This window comes from Thermobia domestica, chromosome 17 (genome assembly GCF_964235325.1).
Source record: "Thermobia domestica chromosome 17, izTheDome1.hap1.1, whole genome shotgun sequence".
Classification (NCBI taxonomy): domain Eukaryota; kingdom Metazoa; phylum Arthropoda; class Insecta; order Zygentoma; family Lepismatidae; genus Thermobia; species Thermobia domestica.
In genome coordinates this window covers 183,483,858-183,506,681 of record NC_137470.1, presented here as the reverse complement: position 1 = coordinate 183,506,681, position 22,824 = coordinate 183,483,858, and the positions used below count along the sequence as shown (strand labels likewise).

General features: G+C 38.3%; 1 non-coding gene across 1 annotated transcript; it reads right to left on the bottom strand.

Annotated features, from left to right (window-relative positions):
• Positions 1-5,003: 5,003 nt before the first annotated feature.
• Positions 5,004-5,075, bottom strand: TRNAR-CCG (transfer RNA arginine (anticodon CCG)). Its single transcript has one exon. It is a non-coding gene; the product is annotated as a tRNA-Arg (tRNA).
• Between the last annotated feature and the right edge of the window lie 17,749 nt (positions 5,076-22,824).

The window sequence follows — 22,824 nt, the reverse complement described above, 5'->3', positions numbered from 1 at the left end:
CTCTACGACGTGAGAGAAAACTTGAAAATTTAAAAGTGGAAATGGACAAATGTAAAGTGGACATAGTGGGCTTGAGTGAAGTGAGAAGGCCAGGGAAAGATGAGATGATATCGGGAAATTACAGCGTATACTATTCGGGTCGCGATAAGGCCGAGAATGGTGTCGCGATAGCAATGAAGAACGAAGTAGCAAGAAGTGTAACCAAAATGCTATACTGCAGTGACCGTTTGATGTTTGTAAAACTGCATGCAAAACCAGTGGATATTGTGATAATACAAGCGTATGTCAACAACCGGCGATGATGATAATGAAGTAGAAATAATGTATGATCAGATTAGTGACATATTGCATCAGGAAGGAAGAGGTAAGGTCAACGCCATAGTAATGGGAGACTTCAACAGCGTAGTAGGAGAAGGAGTTGAGAATAAGGTAGTGGGACCGTTTGAACTAGGTAGAAGAAACGAACGAGATCAAGTGCTTATCGATTTCTGTAGGCAACATGATCTGGTAGTCATGAACACGTGGTTTAAGAAAAGAAAAAAAAAACAAGCTGTACACTTGGAAAAGTCCAGAAGATACGAAACGCTACCAAATCGATTACATTCTTGTGAAGCAACGTTTCAGGAATAGTGTAAGAGACGGAAAGACACTGCCAGGAGCGGACATTGATTCGGATCACAATCTCCTGGTAGCGGAAGTGCAAACCTGGTTAAAGTCGATCAAGAAATATGGAAAGAGGAATCGAAAATGGAACTTGGAGCGACTAAGAAATATCGACGATGATGTGAAAGAAGAAACTGAAGAAAAATTCTGTGCAATGAGCGATGTGGTTGACAATATAGAGAATAGTTGGGGAAAAGTTAGATTCTACTTGACACACTTCACAATAACATTGGCAGGACGGAAAGAGCACCGAGAAAATCATGGATAACTGAAGCAATGCTTAAGAAGATGGAAGAACGCAGAAGGGCAAAAAACACGGACATCGAGCAATACAGAAGGCTGAATAATGAACTGAGAAGAGAAAGAGAGACAAACCAAAGAAAAGTACATGGAACAGATATGTGAAGAAATAATGGAACTTCAACGACGCGGCAGATATGATCTGATGTACCAGAAAGCACAAGAATTAGGAGGGAAAGCTAACAAAAGTATACGAACGTTCGACATCAAAGATCAAGAATTTAATGTAACCACCGACCATCAAAGAATCCTTAGAATTTGGGAGGAATACATAAAAGATCTGTATGACCAGAAGAACCACCCCAAAGATATTGCGATCGAAGAAGAGGAAGAGGTGGATGATGATGAAAAAGGACGAAGTATATTGAAAAATGAAGTAGTACAGGCAACCAAAGACATGCGAAGGAGAAAGGCCACTGGAGAAGACGACATACCAGTAGATTTGTTCAAGGGATTAGGAAACAACGCAATGAAAATACAGACTTCACTTATTAACAAGATCTACCTGAGAGAATAGCCAAAGGATTTTCTTGATGTTACAATGATTACATTGTCCAAGAAAAAAAAAACAAGCAAAGAAGTGCAGCGATCACAGAACCATTAGCCTGACTTCCCATACTGGAATGATCATTGCACGCGTACTGAATAGGCGGCTGGAAAGTAAGTTAGTTGATAGGTTAGAAGAAGATCAATTTGGATTCCGGAAAAGAAAAGACACCAGAGATGCTATTGGATTGATGATAATTATATCAGAAAGAATTCTTGATGTAAAGGAAGAGTTGTGTTTGTGCTTCATCGACTGGAGAAAAGCTTTCGACCAAGTCAATTGGACGAAACTTCTGAAAATACTTAAAGAAATCGGGGTCAACTGGAGAGATCGACGACTCATTCAAAACCTGTACACAGAACAACGAGTGAAGCTGCGCTTGAATGAAGGAGAAACCAATAGTGTGGAGATTGGAAGAGGAGTCAGGCAAGGATGTAGTTTGTCGCCCTAATTATTCAACATTTACAGTGGATGTTTAATGAAGGAGCATTAATGGGAATTGGAGATTTCAAGATTGGAGGGCAGATCATTAACAAGATCAGGTATGCAGATAATACGGTTATAATAGCTAAAACCGAAGGAGGACTACAGAAGATGATAGAAAAAAATAGTTGACACTGGAAAACTGTATGGAATGGAAATTATCATCGAAAAGTCGAAAGTCATCAGAATATCCAGTGGAAACACGTCCTTAAAGATCAGAGTAGAACAACGGGAAGTTGAAGAGGTCGATAATTGTGTCTGGGAAGTATTTTGACGAGAGACGCTTATTGAACCAAAGAGATCAAGTCAAGAATTGCCATAATTAAAGAAGCATTCAACAAGAAAAGATCACTCTTAACTAGCAGGCTCAATATTGGACTTAAGAAGAAGTTGGTCAAGTGCTATATATGGAGCATTGGACTGTATGGTTCAGAGACTTGGACATTACAAAAGTTAGAGAGGAATATTTGCAGAGCTTCGAAATGTAGTGTTGGGGGAAGATGGAGAAGATAAAACGGACAGAGAAAGCAACAAACGAAGATGTTTTAAAACGGATAGGAGAGAAGAGGACACCTCTATCCAGCATCCTTCGTAGGATTGGACACATTTTATGAAGAAAAAAACTATCTTCTTCATAGCGTCATAGAAGGAAAGCGAGGAATAGGAAGAAGAACTCAGCTGATCGATGGTTTGAAAAATGGAAGAAAATATTTGGAGTTTAAAGGGGAAGCTAGAAATCTAGAAACGTGGAAGAAACATTTCCAGGCCCAAATCTAAAATTGACAAAAAAAAAAAAAATCGAAATTATTAGTCCCAGGACCTGCCGAAAGGCAGAATACTTAATAATAATAATAATAATAATAATAATAATAATAATAATAATAATAATAATATATGATGACTGATGAACAAGTACAATGCACTGACAGCAGGACAGCCAAGGTTGATATGTATTTTTGCATATCTTGTAAGCCGATTTATTTTCTTTTAGTTTAACGTTCCTCGTATATGCGCTGATGCTACGGGAAACTGTGATGATGAGATGGTATTAAGTAGGAGAAAACGAGTGAATTCCGAGGAAACCCACACTCACGGAGTCTATCTGCCATAAAGCTTACTCCATCAGTGTTCAGGAGTTGAACCAGGGACTTCATCAACCATAGATCATCGCTCTACCATTAAGGAACCGCGGCCCTTGGCATCACTTTATATCATTATGATATCTTTTACACAGTCAGATCTACAGTAAGTATTTCCCTTAGTAGCAGCAAAGCTTTCGGCCATTTGGCGTGTGCTTGGCTTTTGGATTTCTTCGCTTGCATTTGAAACGCATGCTTTCATACAATCTGCCTTTTGTTGTATCTGCAAGCAATGGTTTAGACATTTCCCAGAACGGTATAGCATCACTGGCCGTTCATTGGTTATTCACTTGACTTGACTTGTAAAACGCTTGAGTCAAGCTTGAATGGGGTACTGAATACAAGGTTGTCCTCATGTAACTTCTTTACTGGAATCCAGCTTGCAGCATGCTTGCATGGTTTGCAATCAAGCTGGATGCAAGCTTGGTCGACTTGCACTTCAAGCTTACAGCAAGCTGTTTGCAAGTTGTCTCTGCTTCTAGGGTCAACGCATATTCTTGTTGTAATTATAAAGGGAGTTAAAATGATTCCATTGGGCATCTAAGGTAAATGTAGCAAAATTGCACCAAAATATTTAGCTATGTGTTCGATTCTTTTCATCATATATGGACGTGAAAATTATTGAAAGTCACGGAAATTTTTTATCGTCACTCACATAGAGGGAAAAATGAAATAAAAAGTTTACTGAGAAGTAATAAAAATGACTTCAATGAACATTCCAGTGTTAGTAAGAAGAATACAGGCTACAATTTGTGCATAGCTACACAACAGATGCTCCTTGACTTTAACAAGTTTGTAAATTTTAGTTTACTGTATCTACTTGCCTACAGCGTATATGGTTGATAAGCAATGCTGTATCACAACGTTCTTATTCTATTTGACAAGACAAAGGAAATGGCATTATTCGAAATTTGCATAAAAATGGAAGTGTGAGTTTCGAATCACGCATTTTGGGGGCCGCGCTGGCTCAGTGTTGGAGCGTTCACCTCTTGTGCATGAGGTCCTTGGTTCGATCCCAGCTCGCACAAGGTGAGTTTTGTAGTGGAGAAACACCGTGAGCGTGGGTTTTCTTGGAGTTCTTCTGTTTCTTCCCACTTTTTCATTCCACCACTTCATTTATTTCTCATCATAATCGTCTACTTTATCCTAGCCGGCATAACTGCGGAACGTAAAACTTAAAGATTTCATTTTCAATATGATAAAAGTTATTTTCTTTCATAGTCAATTGAAAGAAATTACCCTTTGGATATACCACAGATTTTAATCTTGAATTTCGAATGACTGACTCATTTTATCTTTTAAAAAAATCGTGATTGGGCTAGTAACCTCAATGCTGGCTTTCGCATTAACCCGAAACAATAAATCATTACTTTAATTCTGATTTCCCATTGTTGGCAACCCTAACAAAATGGCCTGATGCCGTAATTGTGAATTTAGAATTCTTATTTTCAGAGCTTCTGAGGGAAAATCAGTGAGAAAGAAAATTGGCTGCACTACTGTTGCCCTCTACCGAGACACATTGAAACCTTAAGAACAACAAATAATAGAAAGTACTATCTACTGCTGCCACCTTGTGAAAACACTACTAACTTCTTCTGAATGAAAGTTTCAGTAAAGTTTCTCCCACGTATTGTGACGTTGAAGGGAAAGTTCCTTCCGAGGGATATTGCGAAGGGAATTTCCAAATTGGAGACACTTGTCCTAAATGAAATGAAATCTTTAAGTTTTACGTCCCACGGTTATGCCGGTTAGGCTAAAGGAGACGGTGATAATGAGAGATGAGTGAAATGGTGGAATGAAGAAAGTGGGAGGAAACGGGAGAACCCCGAGAAAACCCACAAGCACGGTGTTTGTCCACCACAAAGTCCACACGGCGCGAGCTGGGATCGAACCAGCGACCCCAAGCACCGGAGGTGAACGCTCTACCACTGAGCCACCGCGCCCCCCACACTTGTCCTAGTTAAATTTATATAAATGTAAAATTATGTTACCCTACTTGAAATATAGGTAGTGGCTAAATTATTATTATTATTATTATTATTATTATTATTATTATTATTATTATTATTATTATTATTATTATTATTATTATTATTTTATTTTTGTTTAGTTTGGCGTCATTCTTTATCATCTGCCTAAGTGACATACGGACCTACATTTAGCGTGGGATCCTTATGGGAATCGAACATGATCTACGTCATTGAACTAGCGGTGATGCAGTTAGCTCTTGATTGATTATGTAAATCCTTTGTCAACACCAAGGCTAAACACGATTAGGATTAGAAATTAGATATCTGGGCTGCAGGCATCTAAGGCCATTTAGCCCGTCACGTATATGAGGGATGACATCCTTCGGCGATCACACTATCTGATGAGAGGGAAGGTAGAAAGGATTGGGGAAGGAAGGAAGCGGCCTGGGACCATTACACTAGGTACCATCGCGGCATTCGTCTGGTGTGAATGAGAGAAACAAAGGAAAAACCTCACTCAAGATGACTGGCCTGAAAAAAGCTGTTACACTTTTTCGACTGAGTATCCCCTTCGGGAATCGAACCCGGGACCGCTCGTACCAAAGGCGAGAACGTTAGGGCGAGGCTAAATACGACAAGACGTATAATTTAAAGTTTGATCGGAATCAGTGTAATGTAATGTATTCGGTGCTTTCCCACCAGGAATCGAACTCAGTATTTCGTACACTTTGTACATCAAAATCCTGGGTGCCCGTTTAATGCATTTTAGGCACCATCAAGGACAGACAAAAACACAAACAAATTCTTTAGTTTATTTATATTATATTACATTTATTTATTTACTCGCTTTCTTGAATAATATCTTTTGAGCATTGAGATAATCTTGCACCACCCGTGATCTATATAAACTGAAAAGAACTAATGGAACTTCAAATAGGGATGATAGCGCAACCGAGAAGATTTTGTCTCTTCTCGACATTTTGATACATGATCGCTGTAGAAATGACTGTTTATAAATCGTGACGAGACCATGCCCCCGTCTTCAAAGTATTGGGCTTCCTCTCGAATATTAACATAAATTACTCGAATTACATTTTTTACTCAAAATTTATTACTGTTATATATAAAACTAGTTGAAATACTCATCCTTAGCATGGGCCCGATAAAATATCCCTGTGAAAAAACTGAACAACAAAAGAAAAATATATCAGTCTTTTTTTACTACTTTTACATATTCCAGTAAAAGCACTCTGAGAACTCCTGGTTCGGAATTTGAAAAACAAACAAACAAACAAACGCCTCTTGCCCCCAGCCAATGCGGGCTGCAGTTGGAAGTCAACGCGTCTGGGAGTATTATCATTCATCTCAGCGACAGCGAAAACTATGGATTCGATACTAATATTGCTTATTTTGTGCTATTTTTACCTGTATCGGTAACGCCCCTCAGCAGGTGACCCCTGGCCCGAATACAATGGTAGCTGAATTTGAAAGTAATCGCTAGTGGAAGTGTCACCATTGATCTCAGCGACCGCGAAAACTATGGATTTGACGCTAATATCGGTCATTTTGTATTACGCTCTCCTGAACCCTCTTGGTTCGAATAAAAAATAATCCGCTTCGTCTTGATGTGGGGCCTAGAACAAGATACTCGTGACCAACATTGGTAACTCTCGATCCAATCGTCTGGTCCCCAGGCCGCACACAGACAGACATACACACACAGTCTTTATTTTATTTGTATTAGACTAGCTGAATATACCCATTCTTCGTATAAGTCAGCTAAAATATCTGCGTAAACAAACTGGACAATGAAAAAAAGTATTGATCATTTTCTACTATTTTTACATATCCCGGTAAACGCCCCCTGAGACCCTCTGGTTCGAATTAAAAAAAAAAGCCTCTAGATTCCAGCCGATGGGGGGTGCTTTTGGAATTCAACGCCTGTGGGAGTATCATCATTCATTTCAGCGACCGCGAAAACTATGGATTTGACACTAATATTCGTAATTTTGAGCTATTTTTACACGTATCGGGATCCCCCGCACTGACCCCCGCCTGCATACAATTGTAGCTGAATTTGCAAGTCATTGCTAATGGAAGTGTCACCATCGATCCCAGCGACCGCGAAAACTATAGGTTTGACACTAATATTTCTCATTTTGGATTACTTTTAAATGTTTCGGTATCCCTCCCCCGATGATTCCAGGCCGCAGCCGAATAGGGTGAATTTGGAAGTTTACGCAATCGAAGTTTCACCATTGGTCTCAGCGACCGCGAAAACTATGACTTTGACGGAAACAGGTCAAAACTCCCACAGCCAAAATCCCCAGACTCAAGAAATATCAAAACGCCCACACAAACGGTCATAACCCCCACACAAATGGACAAATCTCCCAAATACACGAACGGTCATAACCCCACAGCCAAAATTCCCACGCCCACACAATCGGTCATAACTCCCACACAAACGGACAAATGTCCCAAATGCACGAACGGTCATAACTCCTACAGTCAAAACCCCCACACTGGTAATCAGTCATAACCTCCAACGGTCATAATTCCCACACAAATGGACAAAACTCCCACACATATCAACGGTCACAATCCCCACATAAATGGACAAAAACCCCACACAAATGGGCAAAACTCCCACATGCAGAAATTGTCACAAGTGCCACACAAATGAAAAAAACCCACACAATCGGACATATCTCCCAAACTCTGAAATGATCCTGGTTGCATGTTTTGCCCTTGTACTTTTTAATAACATTTTTTATTCCACTTAAACTGATGTTGCAACTATTCCTCTTGCACTGTTTTCTAATGACAGAAGCACTAAAGTTGGCGTCGCAATCACGATCATTTCAAAGTGTGGGGGATTTGTCCGATTGTGTGGGAGTTTTGTCCATTTGTGTGGCAGTTGTGACAATTTCTGCATGTGGAAGTTTTGACCATTTGTGTGAGAGTTTTGTCCACTTATGTGGGGATTATGACCGTTGATATGTGTGGCTGTTTTGTCCATTTGTGTGGGAGTTATGACCGATTGTGTGGGCGTTTTGACATTTCTTGAGTGTGGGGGGTTTTGCCTGTGGGGGTTTTGACCTAGACCCACTTTGGCACCAATATCGGTTATTTTCTAATACATTTACATGTCCAGGTAAACCCCCTTCTGAGGCCCCCTGGTTCGAATTTAGAAAACAAAAAAAAAGTTTCGCCTTTGTCTGGGGCCTGGACCACGGAATTCGTGACCAAAATTAGGTAAGTCTCGGTCAATTTGTCTGGTTCCCACGGCGGTCCTGGTTAACGCCCCCACTAAGACCCTCTGGTTCGAAATATATATATAAAAAAAACGCTACGGGTTGATCTGAGGCCTGGACCAAGGTACCCGTGACCAAATTTTGCTAACTCTCTGACCACTCGTCTGGTCCCCAGGCAGCACACAGAGAGACAGACAGACAGACAACACACAAACAAACTCTTTATTTTATTTATATTAGATTATATTAGATTAGATAGTGAAACAACTTAAATTAGATGGTCTCAGTTACAATCATATACACTAGAGAAAAAAGTCGAATCGCTAATTATTACTTAGTATGTTGCTGAGCTGTTCCGAACCTTAATTTTTAAAACATATAACTTATTTCAAGTTCCTAAATATTATTTTTTACACACGAATTATGAATTTTCCAGGGAATCACATGTTTAATAAAAAGGACCGGCCACCACTCTAAACTTTCTGGATCTTAAACTGTACTGTACCATGTAGTGCTGCAGTTATTAATGAAACAGTTTTACATGAATTACGAACAAAATTAGAAGTCAATTTCGGAAAACTTCATCGAAAGTCATCTCCAAAAGTAAACTATCCTTTGGGGAGGGAGAAAATTGATTTTAAAAAATATATCGAAAATGACAGATATTAGTACTGAATCTACAGTTACCGAGGTCTTTGATATGAACAGTGGGTCTTCCCATGCTGTTTAAAACCAAATTCAGCCACGCAACTTGGGGTAGGAGGGACAAGAAATATAAAAATCATCGAAAATGACCGATATCAAAGAGCGCTTCAGGAACAATGAAAAGCGACTGACTAAGCATACTCTGAATGAAGAGCATACTACCATGTTTTTTTCTTAATTTAACTCAGCGAAGCAGGTAATAGATGCTAGTCTAATATAAATAAAGTACTGAGTTTGTTTGTGTGTTCGTTGGTCTGTCTGCGGCCTGGGGACCAGACGAATGGACCGAGATTTACCAAATTTTGGTCAGGGGTACTTTGGTCCAGTCAACAGATCAAGAAGAAGCTTTTTTTTTTTTTTTTTTTTTTTTTTTACATTTCGAACCAGAGGGTCTCAGGGGGTCGTTTACCGGGACTGGCCTGGGGACCATAAAAGTTGACCGAGAGTTACCAAATTTTGATTACCGATACCTTGGCTCAGGCCCCAGACCAAGGCTATGCGCTTTTGTCAAAATTCGAATCAGGGGGCTGAGGGGGCGTTTAATGAGACATAAAAGTAATCCAAAATGACCGATATTAGTGTCAAATCCATAGTTTTAGCGGTCGCTAAGATCAATGGTGACACTTCCATTGGCGATGACTTGGAAATTCAGCTACCATTGTATTCGGGCGGGGTCACATGTAGTGGGGGTTACCGAGACATGGAAAAATTATCTAAAATTACTGATATTAGTGTCAAATCAACAGCTATCGGAGTCGCTGAGATCAATGAAGAAACTGAAGATCGCGTTTATTTTGAAATTTAGCCTCCATCAGCTTAGGAACGGGGTCATAATAGAGGGATCATCGAAACGAAGTTTTTTTTTTTTTTTAATTTCCAACCAGGGTTTCTCATGGGGGGGGGTTCCCGGGACCGGCCTTGGGTCTGGGCTGAGAGTTACCAAATTTAGCTCACGGTTAAGTTGGTCCAGGCTGCAGACCAAGACGAATAACATTTGTTTTTTAAAATTCGAACCAGGGGGTCTCAGGGGGCGTTTACCGGGACATGTAAAAGTAGTAGAAAATGACCGATATTAATGTCGAATTCACTGTCTTTCGCCGTTGCTGAGATCAATGATAAAACTCCGATCGCATTCACCCCGTTCGGCTGCGGGCCGGAGGTCACTGGAGTGGGCGATACCGAGACATGTAAAAATAATCCAAAATGACCGATATTAGTGTCAAATCCATAGTTTTCGCGGTCACTGAGATCAATGGTGATACTTCCATTGGCGATGACTTGCAAATTCAACTACCATTGTATGCTGACCGTTAGTCAGCAGGGAGGGGGAAAGACATGTAAAAGTAATCCAAAATGACCGACATTAGTGTCAGATACATAGTTTTTGCGATCGCCGAAATTAATGGTAATATTTCCACAAGCGTTGACTTGAAAATACTGCCCCCATGCGAAGGGTGGGTATATTCATCTAGTCTATTGTATATTATAAAAATGAAGGTTCATATGTTTGTGACTTAATTACTCTTAAACTACACGATCCGTCTCGATCAAATTTTCAACATAGACGAGGTTCTCGCTTGCAATGGTTTTTGTCATTTCACTTTGACTTTGAACTTAGTGTTTCGGGAGGAGAAGTGAGATATTTGAAAATTATCGAAAATGAATGATATTAGTGTCGAATACAAAGTTTTCGGGGTCGCTGAGACAAACATTGACACTTCCGATGCCGTTTAAATCCAAGTTCAGCCCTTTATGTCGAAAATAAAGCTATTTTTCCGTGCGAAGAATGGATATTCCGCCAGTGATGAAATATGAACAAAATTGCCTGAGTCATTCTTGAGAAAATTCATCCCAAACAACAAAATCAATACAGCCATTGTTTAGTTAATCGTTTTCTCTCTCTCTCTCTCTCTCTCTCTCTCTCTTTCTCTCTCTCTCTCTAATTCTTACCCTTAATTTTAAGCCTAGGAAGAAAAATTTAAAAAGAGGGAAGTTGAAGAATCATGTAAAATCTTTAAGTTTAAAATTAGACTTAGATACATTGAACGATATGGCCTCTAGACAAACGAAGGAACAGACGAAAACACGCACGGACGGAAAGATGTCAAAATATCACTTTCTCGGTTTCTATGGGCAATGTAAAGTGTAAATCAGTTGAAATTTCGAATTTGATTGTTCTTTCACAATCAAAATATTTTCTTCTTTCCTAACGCCGCTCGAAAGTAAAAGTGCATGCCTGTACGTTTGTATGTTGCAGCATAAGTTTGGAACGCCTTGAGCAATTTAAACCAAACTTCGTACACAATGTACAAAACAACTCTGTCAGGGTAATACTTATTAGCACACATAGGAAAAAGAGGCATTTTGTGACTAATAAAAATAAACAAAAATGACCGTTATTATTGTCGAATTTATAGTTGTCGAGGTCAGTCGTCACACTTCCGATGCCGTTTAAATCTAAGTTTTGTTCCCGTTGGCACTGTTGGGGGAGACTAGTGTATATAATAATAATAATAATAAAATGACGATATGTGTCGATTTCATAGTTTTCAGGATCGCTAAGCTATTTGATCACAGTCTCGATAACATTTGAGCCAAATATTAGGCAAAAAGGGCATACACATTTTAGGCAAAAGCTGGCGTTGAAATTTACTGCACCCGTTTTCAGCAGAAAGGCTATATGAGACGTGGACTACTGCTTAACGCAGAATTCAAACCACATGAGGGTCCGATGAGAGTCGAATCGGGTCTCCCACGCCAAAGGCGCGTGCGGTAACCGCTTAGCCACAAGGGAGCTCTCGCTGTAAATTTAACTCATTTTGACAGGGAGTAGACAGAAGGCGTTGCTCCTCCTTATTTATTTGTTTCACTCATTTCCTTTTTATCTTCTCCGTGCGAACAACGGCGATTTAAATATCTAAACAAAAAATAAATAAGGTTAAAAAATACAAATAAGTAAAACGATAATACCAAAAGTGAGATAAAAAACGATGATGATATAGAGTGGGTGGAAAATAATTTGATATTGTTGTTTCAAGTCGAAATACCACGGAAAAGTTGCGAATTGATGAGACTAACAACAATTTTAGGTGTCATAAAAAATGAGTCAAAAGATTACAATCTTGGCCAATAATCAGTTTTTTTGGATCAGGGGGCCACAACATTTTTGAACAACCCCTAAATCGAGTTTTTTTTTTTTTTTTTTTTTTTTTTTTTTTTTTTTTTTTACGGAATAAGCACATCATACTGAGTTAAGTGATAGTTCGGGTTTGACTACACTATATGTAGCTCTCCAGATATAAGACCTACAAAAAAATGATTGAAATGTATTGGATCTTTTGTTCCAGAGAGGTTCGAACCCAGCTGGCGCAAAGTGAGCTTTGAGGTGCACATACATCGTGTGGGTGAGTTTTCTGGGGCTTATCCCGTTTCCTTCCACTTTCTTCATTCCACCATTTCCTTCATGTCTCACCATTACCGGCTCCTATAGCCTAGGGGACATGATCGTGGGACGTCAAAGTTAAGGATTTCGTTTCATTTTCTTGTGTATCAGCCTCTCCATCAAGAGTGAATTTCGTGCATTTGCTCTTAATATCTCCTGAATTTGTCCAGCTGAGGACTTTGCCCCCACAGACCCGTGTTGGCTCGGCCTGGGGCCTTACACCTTTTAAACCCACAATTCTACCGAAATTCATGCTTCCTTTCGTATTTCAACTACCTAAAAGATAAGATTTTGTATTCCAAGAAAATGCCCTTTTAAATAACATGGAAAACTTTCACTTCTCCATTAGACGACCTAAAAACTAAAACTATTCTGCTTTGGCAATTCTGTACGTTAGGGCAGTCTTTTGTAGCTTACTCCCGGAAGGCTACAATCTTGAAAAATTTAATCATTGTAGCCTTATAGGAAGTGGAAAGTAATTTTAGGGTGTAGAAGATGTCCCATATAAACAGCATGGTGTAGATTTTTCAGATCCCCATAAAACTAATCTAAAATTGATTTTTAAAAAAATGTTAAATAATTGTACAGAAAAGTACAAGCTTACCAAGTTTCAAGTTTTCATACCGATACCAAGTATTTAGAAAATGCAATTATAAGTCTCTAAAATGTCACTTTTAAATAACATGGGCAATTTCTTCACTCCCCCACTAGACCCCCTAAAAGTTAAAAATGTAACTTTGGTAATTTTCCTGTGGGTTTGTTCTGAGAAGCTACAAACCAAAAAGAAAAAAAAAATGCCAAATTTCAACTTTCCAGGTCAACTGGAAGTACCTTTTTTTTTTTTTTTTTTTTTTTTAATGTCAGTGAGTGAGTTAATGTAGTTTTGTATATAGCTAGGATTAGAATGTTGAGGTGGAAACTTCAAGTAAAAATTTCAAGAATGGGGTCTGAGGTGGCCGGGAGAAGTAAAATGGAGAGAAGAGGCCCTACCTGGGATGAAAGACAAGGTACAAGGCGCTTTGAGTAAGAGAGGAATGGAGAATAGAGGATGTCTAAGATAGAGAGAAGTGGAAGAAAATAATTAAAGTCGGGACTGCCAATCCCATATAAACTTCGGAAAAGACGGAGACAAAGAAGAGGAAGAACTAAAATTTCTAATATTAAAAATTGAGACATGAAAGTTTAAAATAACTCAACAGTCGATAATGGAACTTAATTTATTTATTAAAAAAAAAGAAAAAGAAAAGATTCTGAATTTTGAAATTGAAATGAAATCTTTTAGTATAAAGTTCCATGTTTATGCCCTTTTGAGCTAAGGGAGACATATCCTTAAGGCAAGTGAATGATGATGGAGAAATTAGTGGAATGAGAGTGTGGGAGAAAACGAGAGTATTCCGAGAAATCCCATCGACACGATTTTGTTCACAGAAACTTACTTGTCGGGGAATGGAGCCAGGAATCGCACACACTATAGTGATACAGTTATATAGGATTTTTAGGGGGGAGGAGAATATGCAGAGGGTTTAAGCATATGTAAGCGCATTCACACTTTTTCACACAGAGGAGGACATCCACATCTGACCAATACTCCATCCTCACAATCAGTATCATATATATATATGTAGTGATTCAATTTTGGGGGGAGTATCATTTAGGGAGTTAGAGAAACGTGAGTTTGATGTTTCCACTTTTTTTTTTAATCCTGACAAAAACAAACCCCCCCCCCACACACATATATATATATATATATTAAACACCTCTGCTTCCCATATGCATATATTTCCGTTTTGGGTCTACCTTTATTTATCTATTTTTTTGTGCAAAAATCCCATACATTTTAAACACAATCAAATGAATACAAAAATGAATACAAAAAATGAAAATGAATACAAAAGTGAATAGTTACTACAATGGAACCTTGTTGATAACAAGGAGGTAGACATCTTGAAATTTAATGTGATTATCTTCTGGCCAAGACAAATGATCCTCTGAGACCAACTCCACTTACATTTTCAATGTCACCATTCTCCAACATGTTCTTCAATATCTGCACACATCTTATGTACTGTCTTCCATGATTTTGATGTCTCAATCTATCCTTCAATTTCCTGAAAGACAAAGGTGCCCCTGCTTCACCATTCGCTAGATGAATATGATCTATCAACATTTTGCGCCATTGTTCATCGCGTTCCCTTATTCGGAGACTCCTCCGTATAGTGTTATTTTCTGAATCTATAGTTTTGCTATGACGTCCTTCTGGAAGGTGAAACTCATTTCCATTTAAGTCCATAACATCTTCAAACAACACATGCTGAATGTCTCTATGAAACATTTCACTGATGACCTGATCACACAACTTATCAGTCTCGTTCCTTTCTGCCAATTCATCAATCCCATCAAGCACACTACACAAACCCTGAGTTTCAGCATCTGTAAGTGAGTCTATATGAAACTCTAACGCTAAGAACTCCTCGGAGATGATTGATGTGTCTTGGACAATACAGCTAAAGAGGTCCATCTTATAGCAATTTATAGTCCAGTAACTGCAATTCGAAGTAACTACTTGGAACTGTCCAGAGAAACTAATTAATATTATGCAAAATATCCAAGCTTTTAGATCACGTGTTTATAGATAACGCTCAAACATTATCTACATTTATGTAACAGTGATTGTTGTCGTATTCGTCGCAACAATAGGAAGATAATTCTTTTTGATTTTTCAGCTTCATATTTATATATTTATCTATATAAATAAAAGTGAATACAAACATTTTGAAAGCTAACTTCTGCTAGACTGCTGCAGTAGTTTTGAGAATTTTGATACATGATTGACCCTGGCTTAATATAGGTTTTAACAAATATTCGAGAAGGGGGTAAAGGTGAAGAGGTGACGTATAAAAATAATCGAAAACGACCGATATTAGTGTTTCATCCATAGTTTTCGGGTCTCTGAGATTAATAGAGATACTTTCGGTGTAGTTTGAGTGAACGTTTAGCCTCCAGCAAAGGCATTGGCTTCCTAGGACACCCGAGGGGGAGGGGCAAGACAAAAAAAATCAGAAAGGACCGAGATTAGTGTCGAACCTATACTGTAAAGTATTTTGGCGGGCTTATTTTTGCACGTAGAAGATTGAAATTTTGCGCAAACATTCAGTCCACCGAGTAGTATTTACCAGATTTTTTTTTCAGATTTCTGCGTTAAAACACGGGGGTATCCAGAGGGTAAAAAGTTGAAAAAAGAGATATTTTTACCAAAATAATCCCTTTCTTCGCGATTTTCCCGCCTTAGATGCATGATGGAGACAAGTGAATGGTACCGCCTGAAAGGCAGTTCTATTCTGAAGAGCATGATGTGCGACACATGGCCCTAGGGTAATTAGGGAAGTGTCAGGGAATTTTTATCAAAATATACTTCTGTATAGGGAAATTTTGGACATTTTCGGTATTACTTTTTGCGGGCTTATTTTTGAACCTAGAAGATTGAAATTGTGCACAAACATTCAGTCCACGAAGTAGTATATACCAGATTTTTTTTCAGATTTCTGCATTAAAGCAGGGGGTACAGAGGGTATAAACGTTGAAAAAGGGAGATTTTTACCAAAAAATCCATTTTTTCGCGATTTTCTAGCCTTAGATACACGACGGGGACAAGAGAATGGACCGCCTGAAAGGCAGTTCTATTCTGAAGAGAATGATGGGCGAAACATGACCCTAGAGTTATTAGGGATGTCTCAGGGAATGTTTAAAAATTTCCCTCTGTATACGGGAATATGGGACATTGTCGGTATATTTTTTTGGCGGGCTTACTTTTGCACCTGGAAAATTAGAATTGTGCATAAACATTCAGCCCACCCAGTAGTATTTATCAGATTTTTTTCAGATCTCTGCGTTAAAACAGGGGGGTCCAGGGGGGCTAAAGTTGAAAAAGGGATATTTAGACCCAAAGATTCCTTTTTTTCGGGATTTTCCCGCCTTAGATACAAGATGGAGACACGTGAGTCATACCACCTGAAAGGCAGTTCTATTCTGAAGAGAATGATCGGCGAAACATCACCCTAGGGTAATTAGGGATGTCTCAGGAAATGTTTTACCTGAGATCATGGTGGTTTACGGTATTTTGGGGCATGGTGGGAATTCCTGATAAAATTTCCCTCGCCCTTGGTATTCAAGATAGAAACTTGAAATTTGACACACACATTCAGTATACCAAGTACTATTTATCAGATCTTTTTTAGATGGCTACGTTCACACAGGGCCGCTCCAGAGGGGCCCAAAGTGCGAGAAAAAATTTCCCTCCGAAATTTTTCCCGCTCCTGGTATATGGTATGAGCATACAAGTGGTACCATTTGAAAGCCAGCTCCATTCTGAAGAGAATGAGGTATGAACCATGATCCAAGGATAAATAGTGACGATGCAGTAGCTGCTTGACTGAAAGTATAAAAAATAGCCCAAAAAGCCGGAATCCGGAAAGGGTTAGGAAATGAGGTGTAAAAGGATGACCTGTAAAAACAAGCAAAAATATCCAGTTTTAATATCCAATCAATAATTTTCCCTACTGCTGAAATGAATAATGATACATCAAACTCGTTTAAGCCAAGTTCAGTCCCATCGGCAGATGAGGAGGAGGGCTGGAACATAAAACGTCCAAAGTTACAGAGATTAGTGTTGAATACGAAGATTTGGCTGACAAGATTTACACTGTTGTCAACCCAGCACAACGTCTTATTTTTTTTTTTTTCAAATAACACTACGTTAGGTTATTAGAAATTTTAAATCTACGAAAACCCACAATTCCATATTTATTACGCAGTGTTGGAAACTAAGGACGCTACAGTATCACAAACATACAAATTTTGGTGACTTCTGCTGTAGTGTTGCCACGAGATGAGATATTTCTCGTAATTTTAAGTTCGTATACCAATTTCAAGTACCTAAAATATGATATTATAGCTCAAAAACCTCCCATTTAAATAACATGGTCAATTCCATCATCTCCCTATCAGACACCCTAAAAATTAAAAGTGTTTGCTTTTGCTAATTTTTCTGTTGGTTAATCACAAAAAGCTACAGTCATGTCAAATTTAGTCATTGTAGCCCTAATAGAAGTGCCCAATAACTTTGGGGTGTAAAGGTGTCCCATCTAAACAGCACGGAGAAGACTTTTCAGTTCCCCAAAAAATCTGTCTAAATTTGAAATTTTTATTTTTAGTGAATTACTTAGGTAATGCTGAGAACTAAGTATAAGCATGCCGAATTTCAAGTTTTTATTCTAATTCCAGGTACCTAAAACATTAAACTATACGTCAAATAAATAAAGTAAATAAATAGAGATGCGCACGAATCGAGTCGAGTCGAGATTTAAGCCTGTCTCTACTCGTCTCGAGAAAATGTTGTCTCAACTCGTGTCTCGGCTCGAAAACATGTTTCTGTCTCGATTCGACAGTTTCTGTCTCGACATGTTTCTGTCTCGATTCGACAGTTTCTGTCTCGAATTCGAGCCGACACAAAATATACGAGTTAAAGTAATCGCACACATCAGCCAGACCATTATGACTACCTACTTAATTGTCAGTATGTTCACCTTTGGCACGGATAACAACGGCGACGTGTCTTGGCATGGGCGCGATGATCCTTGGTATGTCGCTGGAGAGAGTTTGTAGCACACACAGTTCACCTAATGCCCGTAAATTCCGGGGAGGGGGCAATGCGCCCTGACATTACATTCAATTACATCCTAGATGTGTTCGATTGGGTTCAGATCCGGCGAGTTTGGGGGGGCGTCACATCACTTAGAACTCACCCCTGTGTTCTTCGAACAACTCCATTACACTCCTGGCCTTGTGACATCTTGTCGAAAAATGCCACTACCATTGGGAAACATGGTCGTCATGAAGGGGTGTACGTAGTATGCAAGTAGTGTGGGATACGCCTTGGAGTCATGGTGCCTTACTCGAGCTCCAGTAGACATATGGGATAGGTGCTGATTGCCACGGGTGCTGACTGCCACAGCCAATTATTGGTGCTGACTGCCACGACTGTCACTGATTGCAAATATGAAGATGCTGACTGCCACGACGGCTTGCTGACTGCCACAAGCCTGGGAGAAACTGTATTTGGAAAGAGAGGAATTAATCCCTCATACTTAATTTATGATTATTAATTAATTTAGTAGGGATTAATTTAGTAATCATCACAGCAAATCTATGTGACATCCTATAAGTTACAAAGTTGCTCACTAAGTGGAACGACATACACTTAGATGTTTTTAAAGGGATTGTCTTTTCTGTTATATGTACAATTTGCACATTTCATTGTTTATATTAATTGTTTTATTGTATTATTTAATTGATATGAAGGTCTGAAGCCAACTGACAAGGGAAGTTTGGGAGAAGCACTCGACTGCAGAGCAATAAGCATGTCATTTGAAGGACCAATTCATGCTGATTACAACAGGTAATAAAACTCCTGTACGTTGAGAACTGTTCGAGATATTCAGCTTGGAAATGTATATGAAAAAATGAGTGGGTGCACGTTTCAATGCGTTAAGTATTCTCACAAATGGCGAAGCCTGATGGTTTGAACTTGCTGTTGCTTGATCACTGGGGTCCATTCACAGACAAATTGTCCATTACAAGTTGCATGACGGATGGCAAAGACCTAATGGTTGAGAAGATACCAAAGAATTGCACACGATTTGTGCAACGATTTCATGTGTTTTGATTCCGATCAATCAAAGATTATGGCATAAGATTTGTACATAGTATGAAATTTCTTCATCCGGACGTTATAATGTACCAACGAAACAGTCAAATAAAGTTCGTGTCCATACGAATCACTTCCGATCACCGCGATGGGTTACGAAATAATTATAGACCTATAACTTTTGAATCGCTTGTCGAATTTGCTTTTTGCTTTGGTTCTGCGAACTGTGCTCTTGACTGATGCAACACAATTGCACATACAAAATGTTCATGGTGCAAGGGAGTCTTTTGTCTGCGTCATTTCTTCATAAAACAGAAGAACAACAGTGATCAATTTTCATCTCTAACCTATAGTTGTTGTGAACAATGCAATGACTAATTGTATCTAACAAACCCGTTAGTTATTGCGAAACACTTTTTTTTTTCTGTTACTTCCGATAGTTTTCAATTCGTATGTCAATATGTTACTAATTATGTTATACTTAACGCGTATAAATGTGTATATCCTCATTTACTAATATAAATTTCCAAGTTGAATATCTCGAACCGTTCTCAACCGTACATGAATTTTATTAGCTTGTTGTAATCAGCATGAATTGGGACTTCAAATGGCATGCTTAGTTTCTCGGCAAGCGAGTGCTTCCTCCTGAACTTTCCTTGTGAGTTACAGCCAGCAGTACTTTTTTTATGGAACTTTCAAGAGCTGCTCGAAACAATTTGCACAGATGTACACAGTTCAGGCTGACCTAGGGAGTTCAAGTGAGAATACATAAATCGTACCAATTTTGTACGCACCGCTCCCTGACGAAACTGAAAGTACACTCATGCCCAAAATTATTGTCGCATATCTATAACTGTCTTCTTGTAAGAATATAATTTGATAATTTTGCAGAGTATTTTTAATACTTATATTATGTGTATTATCAGGAAATTTAAATTTTTGTGATAAATTTTATAGAAAATTATAAATACGAAAATCATAATGAGTAAAATAAAATGTAACTAAATGGACAAGAAAATTTTATTTTCGTTTTATTGTTCTTATTTACTGCTCTTTTGACATGAAACTTACCACATACTTGTCTTTGCTGATTATACACATACTAACATTATAAGAAATACCTGGCGAATTCGTTATCAAATTATATTACTAGAGACCTGTTTACCTTTGTTAGGTGTTGGTCTGAACAACACGATCCTAACAGCTTATCTCCGTCCCGCAGTACAGTTATCAAAGAGCTGTTCCCTTGCAACATGACGGATTCGCACCCTCCCATCGTCATGATGAAGAAGGTATCGGGATTCATTAGACAATACAACGCTCTGACACTGCGCCAAGGTCCAGTGGTCACGTGTTCATTTCAGTGGTAGTTGCCAATGTCGTGGTGTTAACATTCGCACATTTGAATGGGTCGTCGGTTGCAGAGGCCCATAGTTAGGATTGTTCGGTGCACTGTGTGTTCAGACTAGTGTTGTGAAGGCCTGGGGAAAATCGGAAATTTTGGGTTAAAAAAAAAAACATTTTTTACGTTTTTTTTTTCGAGCTTGGGAAAAACGGAAAATTTGGGAAAAAATTGAAATTTTCGAATATTTTATTATGCTATGCTTTCAAAATGAAAACTATTTTATATTTACTAGTTTAGAGTTAAGATAATTGAGTACTTATGTTTCTTGTATTAGAATAGTGAAATTTTGTGCACTCATCCAAACACTTCAAAGTTAGCACCGTGATAGAATGGAGTTATGGCTACAAAAGAAACTAAAATATAATCCTAACTAGCTTAATTAGTATAGACGCAATAAATTTATATTGAGTAATCTTATGAAGTTGATGGCAGGGAAGTGTTAAAATAACGGGACCAGAATCATTTCAGTCAATATGTTAAATCAAACATATATTTTATAGAGATATCTTCCTTGTGCTGAGTAATATTTCCGGAAATTTTAAATCGATTAAAAAAAATCATTTGTTCGGAAATGTTAGCAAAAACCAGAAAATATAATTTAAAAACTATTTCTTGGTCTGACGCTAGTAATCTTACTTATTGTCACATGTCTGCAGCATATACAGGGTGTTTCAAAACAACACCGACAAGGTTTGGGAGGTGATTTTTGACAGCAAGATAAAACAAAAAGTATATAGTAGACCGTCCTGGGTGAACAAATGCCTCCTTTCGGAGTTATAGGCTGCCGAAAGCATGAAAAAAAATGAACTTTAAAGATCCATAGCTCCAAAACTATGGGACCTGCTGTAGTCGGGTCAAGACTTTACTTAGGAACTAGTATGTGTCCTATTCAAATATCCAAGTTTTAGAATCCTGCGATACTTCTCCAACAGTTTTTATAAAGGTAGTTGGAGAATACTTCAAATTATATGACCATAGTCAAACTCCCTCCATAAAAATTGCTTCGTGAGTACCACAGGATTCCGAAACATGTATTTTTGGATAGCATACATATCAGTTCCTAAGTGAAGTCTTGAGCTGACTACGGTAGGTCCTATAGTTTTGGAGCTATGGACCTTTAACGTTCATTTTTCATGTTTTCACTGTATATATATCCTCCCCCTTCCCCCAAGTTGCAGGGCTGAATTTTGATTTAAACGTCCGGAAGTGCCACTGTTCATCTCAGCGACCCCGAAAACTATTGATTCGACACAAATAGCGGTAATTTTCAATATTTTTTTTATATATATATCTCCTCCCTCCTCCAAGTTGTGAGGCTGAATTTTGATTTAAACGGCATCGGAAATGTCATTGTTCATTTCAGTGACCTCGAAAATTAAGACACAAATATCTGTCATTTTTCCCTCTCCCCTTCTCTGAAGTTGCACCTTCAAAGTGAAATAGTAAAGAACATCCCAACCCTCATCTACTGTATGTTGTAAATTTTATCGAGGTCGTCTGATGATTCAAGAGTTATTAAGTTACAAACGTAGTCACTTTCATTTTGATATGTAATAGATAATGTGTCGCACTAGAAATCATGTATTTGTTTACATACAGGATTTTGTACATACAGTTTATATTAGTGTCTATATTAGAATATTAAATAATAGTAATTATATGTTTTAGTGCATGAATATTAGTGAAATTTGGCTGCTACTCTTTCTCTTCAGGAGCAATTTGGTGAAAATTAACAAAACTCCAACAGATCAAAGAGCACATTAAGAACACAGTTTCATTCAAGCGACATATTTTTGCAATAGAAACACTTCATGATGATAGGCTTGTACGTAACTGTAAAAGTTCTGTAATTAATGCACATCCACGAATAAACGACATAACAGAAATGAGTGCATACTATTAATTTTCAACTAGCTAACCTGCGCACTCTACACAGCGCATCATTCACATATGAGCATCAATTTCCTTGTCATTCCACATATCTGTAGATGTCACTTTACAGATACAAGTGAAGGACTTCTTTATAAAAATCGGCCATTGGTATCATAAAGGGATAATATTTTCTATTGTTTTTTTTTTTTTTTTTTCAATATCTCGCACCGTTTGCAAGATTTGAGCACGCTCCTGCTTGGAATTTCTAATTCATATATGATCAGCGTTTTCTTTCTTTTTGTATACAGTATGTAATAAGTAAATAAATTACACACACA